The sequence below is a fragment of the Rattus rattus genome, chromosome 4 (assembly GCF_011064425.1).
Source record: "Rattus rattus isolate New Zealand chromosome 4, Rrattus_CSIRO_v1, whole genome shotgun sequence".
Taxonomy (NCBI): Eukaryota; Metazoa; Chordata; class Mammalia; order Rodentia; family Muridae; genus Rattus; species Rattus rattus.
Window position 1 is genome coordinate 84,720,975 of NC_046157.1, and position 7,674 is coordinate 84,728,648.

The window sequence follows — 7,674 nt, forward strand, 5'->3', positions numbered from 1 at the left end:
GCAGAGGTAAGCTTGCCCCTGTGTCTGCCTCATAATCCTGGTCCTTAGGTCTTGCTGGGTTGGGGCCCAGGCAGAGCAGAGGCTGAAACAAAGGCCAGATTTGTGTGGCCTCTGTATTGTGCTTCCTCCCTCCCTCCCTCCCTAGTTCCCTCCCTCCCTCCCTCCCTCTGTTGTTTGTACCTTGTAGGGTAGGTCCCTGTAGTGGCTATTCCTGGCTGTCAGCTTGAACTGCAATCCAGAATTGGATGGCTCACCTGCGACCCTGAGTTTCTGACCTGGATCTTGGCATGGAGATCTTGAGGCATAGTGGCTATGAATCCCAGGAGACTAGGGCAAGGAGATCTCTGAGTTCATATTGGACAAAGCAAGTCCCAGATCCAGGCGCGGTAGCACACACCTTTAATCTGGGCCACACTTTCTACATAAGGACGTTGGAAGAAGGAAGACTCTTCTTTGCCTGCTCGCCTTGTGGGACTGAGCAACTGCCAGGTCCTCGGACTTCCTCTCACAGCTGCCCATTAGTTCGTGCAGACGAAGCAGAGTTACTGTGATCCGAGAAACTCCATGAGGACTAAGAGAACGACTTCGATGCTTGTTGGTTGAACAGGAAGCAAAGATGTCCGAACGGAAAGTTTTAAACAAATGCTACCCACCTGACTTTGACCCATCAAAGATCCCGAAGAAACTCAAGCTACCCCAGGACCGGCAGCATGTGGTGCGGCTGAGGGCCCCCTTCAACATGAGGTGTAAGACGTGGAGAATACATCTACAAGGGGAAGAAGTTCAATGCACGAAAGGAACCAGTGCGGGATGAGGCACACCTGAGCCTGCCGATCTCCCCATTCTACAGCAAGAGCACGCGCTGATTGGCCGAGATCACCTTCAAGACAGACCCAGAGAACACGGACTACACCATGGATCACGGAGCCAGCCGCTCGCAACTTCCAGGCCAAGAAGCTTCTGGAGGAGGAGGAGAAGCGCGTGCAGAAGGAGCGAGAGAGTGAGGAACTGAACACCCCCCACGAAGGTCCTAGAGAACCGTACAAAGGGCTCTAAACTGGAGATGGACGTGCTGGAAGGCCTGAACCAGCAGCAGATGCCCGTGGACTTCGGAGGCCATGCTGCTGCAACACCGCTTGTCTCAGGAGCAGTGGCAACAGCAGCAGCAGGAGGAAGATGAGCATGAGACAGTGGCCTTACTGTAGGAGGGTCGCCATCGAAGGCTTCTGGAGCACCCCGACTCAGAGGATGAGGCTCCACCTTCCCAACCACAGGCAGCTGCCAGACCCAACACAACCGCCATCCTTGATGAGATACCAAAGACCAAGAGGAAGGCGGAGGCTGTGTGCGACAAAGCACGGTTGGCAGGCTTGGTTGTACCGAAGAAGGTAAAGACGTAAGCCAATGGGGGCTCAGAGCAGGTCCCGGTGCCCACCGCTGGTGCCCATGAGAGCAGGAAGGCGGCCAGCCCTACACCCCAGACACCTGGCGCTTCCTCCCTGAGCCAGCTGGGCGTATGTGGGGACAGCGAGGACAGTGACGGCTGAGCATCAGTGATGCCCACCGTGGCATCATAGACCCAAGTAATGAGGAGGAGGTGGAATCAAAGAAACACCTTCAGCAAAGGCCTCTGGACCATTTCCACCATGGGTCCTGGCAGGGTGTGGAGAAGCAATGTCCCAGGCACCTCAGGACAGACAGCCTGGCCCACTCCTTCAGCTCTTGAGTTGCGTGGAGCCTCTTGGCCCTAACCTTCCTGCCACAGATTTGAACACTGTCTGACCTGGGAAAGGGGATAATGGATTGAACTTCTGAACCTGTAAGGCAGCCCCAATTAAATGTTATCCTTATAAAAGTTGCCTTGGTCATGGTGTCTGTTCACAGCAGTAAGACCCTAAGATAGCTGCCCCCTGCCAAAAAAACAAAACAAAACAAAAACAAAAACAAAAACAAAACAAAACAAAAAACCCAGAAAAAACAAACCCACAGTCTCACATTGTAGTTGTAGTTGGTGTAAAACTCACTATAGCTTAGGTTGTCTTTGTACTTACAGCAATCCTCCTGCCTCAGCCTCCTGGGTGCTGGGATTATAGATATGAGTCAGTCCTGGTTTGCCCAATTTCTCTTCGGCAAGTCTTCAACCTTCCCTGGCTGGACCATGGGGCAATGAGATCTGGTGGCCCAGTGGCTAGCTGAGCTCTTGGCTTACCTCCAAGCCTCAGACTCACACATAGATGTTTGTGTCAAGGAGGACCTTCCTTTCCAGTAATCCCTACGTGCTTTCCAAGGGCCAGGGCTGGGGGGAGCCTCTGTCTCCGGTGTCCTTCCTCCCCAGGAGTGTCCATATTCAGGCACCTTGCCCACCTTTCTTAGAAGCCATCTTAGAAGTAAGCGTCTTGGGGGGGCTGGCCCGACCAGCAGGGTGAATATCCTTGCTCCAGTTTCTTGTGTATGCTTCTAAGAATTTAATACACAGCTATATAAAAATATAAATATACTTTTAAATTTCCTCTGGCTTTTGAAAATAGGACACTAGAGTAATATATTTTTTCTGTTTATTAATAATGTACCATTTAAAAAAAACAGTGCTATAAAACGTCACACTTACATTTGTAACTCTTGCTATTTGAAATAATGCTGCAGTAGATTATCCTGAACTGAGAAGGTGAGGCTGACTCCATGACAGGCTTCAAATTGGCAGTTAAGAAGAGTTAACTGGGCAATTCCAGACAAGTCCAGGCCTCAGAAGCTGCCCTGCCACTTGGCCTGAGGCAAGAACAATGGGTCAGCAGCAGTTTCCAGGCCTCCCCAGTAGCAGTTTCCAGACCTCTCCAGCAACAGTTTCCAGACCTCTCCAGCAACAGTTTCCAGACCTCTCCAGCAACAGTTTCTAGATCTCCCCAGCAACAGTTTCCAGACCTCTCCAGCAACAGTTTCCGGACCTCTCCAGCAAGTTTCCAGCCCCCACCCTACTCCTGTGATGGAATGACCATAGAGATGGACCCAATAGTTTCACATAGAGGTCATCTACCCAGGAATTCCTTAATGTGCTCTAAATCAGCCCTGCAAACTCACTTGGGTGTGTCTCTATCTTGGTAATGGGGAGGCCCCAGCATGCTGGACTTCCGCAGAATAAACCACTCTTTTCGTTCACATATATTTGATCCTGGGCTGTCATTCTTTGGTAGGTGATGGACCCTTACAAACATATGCCATTTGGAATGAGGAGGTCCCAGTTACTGAGCCAAATGGTATCTCTGCTCATAACTTAATTAGATTTTACTTTTTTTTTTTTGGTGCTTTCTTCAGTTTTTCCCAATATTGTCAGTGACTAGAACCACCCTCAAGGACAAGCAGATAGACAGGAAGCGAAAGAAGGAAGGAGTCCCACTTCCTCCCCTGCCTCCTATCTCACAGCCTCTGTTGTCGCCCCCTACAGGCAGAGCACAACAGAAGCCCATGGCAAAGCTTAGGTTTGTCGAGAAGGGTCCAAATCAGAAGAGGGGAGGGTGGGGAGATTGGTCAGTAGGCAAAAGCGTTTGCTGGACAAGTGAAGAAATGCCATTCATGCCCATTTCACAGATGGGAAGACCTGAGGTGTCAGTGACTTACCTGGGTTACCTGAATATTGAGTTTTACCTTAGTCTTTTTGCCATACTGTTGATTTTAATTGCAGTTTTTTTCTTGAATACCCCTCTTCATTATATCTTGTTTTCTCATTTGCCAACATAAGATACCCTACATTATAATATATTCTTTTATGACATACTTTTGATGACTTGCCAATTAATTTTCTCTCTGTGTTTCCAAAGGAGCAGTATATATTTAGGATAATGCCCCCCCCCACACACACACATTACAGTAAACTATTTTTCTAGAACTTCTTGCTTGAGGGTCTGGGCAGATGGTCTTATCAGTAAAGTACTTGTCTTGTAACCTCAAGAACCAAGTTCAACTTCATAAAACATGGTAGCACAGATTAGTAATCATTAGGAAGACAAAGACTGGCAGATGCCTGGACTTACTGGGCAGCCTGGCTATCCAAGAATTAGCAATTCCCGGCCTTTGTGAGACCTTGTCTCAAATATAAAGTTGATTGGAGCTAAGGGGATGGCTCAGTGGGTGAAGTGTTGTGTAAGTATGGGGACCTGGGCTTGAATCTCCAGAACCCATGTGAAGCCTGTCTAGAAGCTCAGGGCTCCTATGCAGAGATAGGAGGCAGAGACAAGGGGATCTGAGAAAGCACGAGGGTCAGCTAGCCTGGTGTGCATTACAGCAAACCAGCGAGAAGCCCTGTCTCAGACAAAGTGGGAGGGAGGACTGAGACCTGAGACTGTCCGGTCTTCCACACGTGCAGAATGACAATGCACATCCAAATTCAAACACATGCACGCATGCACGCACGTACGCACGCACCGGCAGAGTTTCGAGCTGGTAGCAATTCCTTCCTTCTCCTGCCCATCATGGGATCCATGTCTCATCAGATCATCATGGATGCTAGTTTTATTATTTAAAATATCCTGGCTGACTCGCCTCCCCCAATCTGTGAAAGGCTGGACTTTGCCCCACAGAAATTTTGTGTGTCAGAGTCCCTAAGTCTGTGGTCCTAAGACCTGTTTGCTGTTGTTTAGAATCTCTCTTTGAATCTCTTTTGTATTGGTAATGAAACCAGCACTGACAGCCAACGCCCCTTCTGGCGTCGACAGGAGACCCCAACGCTCCACACCATCAGGTTCCAGTGAGCGAAAGTCTCCCTAAATATGGCTGCCGTATTCCTTGGGTTCTCTTTTACATTGTTTTCCTCTAATGTAAGACAAAATAAATTACTGTTTTAGGGGTGTAGGTCCTCACAAGATCCTTTTCTACAGCAAAGGAGAAGAAAATAAAAGAGAAAAGAAGGAAATGGTCTAATCCCCTTATACTTTAAAGGACTGCTCAAGTGAGGGAGAACAGAGAGGCCAGCCTCTGAGAAGAATCCCTCCCTCCCTCCCCGCCTCCCTCCCGGGCAGTCACTCAAATTTTTCTCCTCAGGACCTGGAATGTAGCTTAAGGGGTGGGGGTGGGGTGGAATCAGAGAAAAAGCAGAAAACTTTAGAAGCAAGCGGCTTCTAAAGGAATCCAGACCAGGGAATGCTGAACTCCGTCGCCCTAGGCAGTCCAGATGTGGGCAGCTACAGCAATGGGTGTCCCAGGGGCCCTGACTTCATGCCTCAGACTCCTGCTGTTGGCATCACAGACAACAAAGCCGGTAGCGGGTTTGTTGGCCCATGTGGTGGTGTTAACATTTGCCAGCTGGGAAGTAGGCGGTCTGGTGGCATGTGGGGGACAGGTTTCCCTCACTTCCACCTTCTCCATGGACTGCTTGGTTCATCAGTGACTCACGTGACTCTGGACCCTCCCCGGAGGCCTGCGGGGGTCAGTGGCCTAGGCAGTGAGCACCAGGACCCCATATGGCAGAGTAGGGATGAGCGTACCCTCGGAGGCCCTGCCCCTAACACTGAGCCAACCATCTGGAAGCAACCCAGCTATCTGCCAGTAGCTTCTAGGAAAGGGTGTTGACAAGACATTCCTTCTAGTACTATCCTTGGCTCAACAGACAACAGAGCACAGTAGTCAAAAAAAAAAATCCTTCAGGCCACATCACATACTATTCTGGAGACCTCCAGCAAATTATTTAAGCATTCAAAAAAAACAAACAAACAAACAAAACAAAACAAAACAAAACAAAACAAAAAAACCTCACTTTCCTCCCTTGTAAAATACTGATAATATGTTTCCTAAGTCATTGCAGATGGTGGTCATCTTGGTTAATGGTGATTTCTTTCTCCAGTTTGGACTGTAACTCAGTGGTATAGCGTTTATCATTCATGGGTTGGTCCCTGGGTTCAATTCCCCAGCACGCACAAAGCAAGTTAATACAATACTTGGATCAGGGGACGTTGGTGTGGTTCAGTCAATAAGGTACAGGCCTTGTAAGCTTGGACACCTGAGTGCACATTCCCAGCACTCAGGCAGAGAGGCAGGCATGGTGCCACGCACCAGACATCGTACAATCTGCTGGTAAGCTGGGCTTGCCAAATTCCTCAACTCAGTGGAAAATCCTGTGTCAAAAAATATGGGGATAGGGGAAAGGCTGAGGAAGATAAAGAGATCAACCTTTGACCACTGCATGCATGCACACAGACACATACACATCCATGTACCGTGTACCATGTACCGTGTACCATGCACCATACACATACATGTACCACATGTGCCATGCACACCATCATAAAATACAGATTGGATTTCTTTTCAATGTTACCCTTCTTGGCTTTCTCTGAGAGAAAATAAATACTGTCTTTGTCAGCATATCTATCCAGCAGTTGTCTTCAAAACATCGCTGCATATCCACAATCCCAACATTTCTCTGGACTTGTGCTGTTTTCTCTCTGATCTAAGTCCCCATCAACTGGTGCCTATGAGTTTCTGTCTCCTTGGTTTCCTGCATCCTGTTACTTGCACAGCAACCAGATAATCCTCGATTATATTAACTATAATGTTAGGTCCCCTTCATCACATGCTCCAAGGACATCATCAACTCAGCCTGTGAGGAGTGAGCATCTGTGTGAGTGAGCCATCCTCTCCCCAGGTCAAACCTTCTTAGGCCATTAGCCCGAGTTGACTTCCCAATGACTGTGCAAGAGGCTTTGGGTCAACCTCTCAGTTAAGATTGAACCTTCAAAATTGGTAAGTGCTTCCGGGAAAAATTATTACAAAACACTCAACAAATACACAGATTTTGTTTTTGGTGTCTTACCTGACAAATACCTCCAAATACAGAGTTGTAACCAAGGCTTCAGTGTAAGAACCTTGATGGTAGCAGGTCTAACAAACCAGGCTTAACCGCCTGTCCCAGCGCGCCATGCTAACAAGGAAATGCATCGTTAACTCATACGCGATCAACTCGCTTGGAAGAAGAATAAAGAAAGGCAATCTAATAATCTCGAATTCGTCCTTAGTGGTGATGTGAGTTTTAAGTGGGGGAATAATTGGGACCAGGGCAAGAGGTATTAAGTGGTCCTTGTCAAGCTGTGGTCCCATCCTTTATGGTCTCAGCCATAGTACTGTAGGGTGGCCCCATAAATTATTACTTTACTCATATTGTCCTTCCGAGGGAACCAATGTGGTTCCTGCAAGATGATCTGTTCCACGGTGTAGCCACTCACCATATATGACTGCTCTCATTCGAGGCAGGGTGGTTTGTCCTGCAGGATTTGATGCTTCTGGACTCTAATGTAACTACAAGTGTGAGGTAGTGACTTATTTTCGTGCCTTCAGCCTTGAAGGGAGATGAGGCCGGTCAGGTGGACAGACACTCCTTGGAGATAACCATGCAGAACCAAGCAGAAGGTTGTGCCAAAGTCAAGGAGATTGCACAGAGGAAAGGCTCTTTTGGACAAGTGACATTGTCCTAGAGTTTGTTACGAGAGTGGCTTTGGATGTCAAAAGTAGGTAGCAGTTAAAAAGACATCGGAGGGTGTGTTCCAGAGTGTTCTAGGAGTCTTGGATAGTCTGCATGAGGCTTGATGAGGAACTTAGTGGGAAATCATGAACTTGTTCTTGGAAGCAGATAAAGGGAATCCTGGAGTGCATCAGTAGAAAGTTTAGCCTTAGGCTCACCTGAAGTTCTAC

General features: G+C 48.1%; 1 pseudogene; it reads left to right on the forward strand.

The window, feature by feature from the left end:
* The first annotated feature begins 616 nt into the window (after window positions 1-616).
* Window positions 617-1,547, forward strand: LOC116898052 (annotated as a pseudogene).
* The last annotated feature ends 6,127 nt before the right edge of the window (window positions 1,548-7,674 follow it).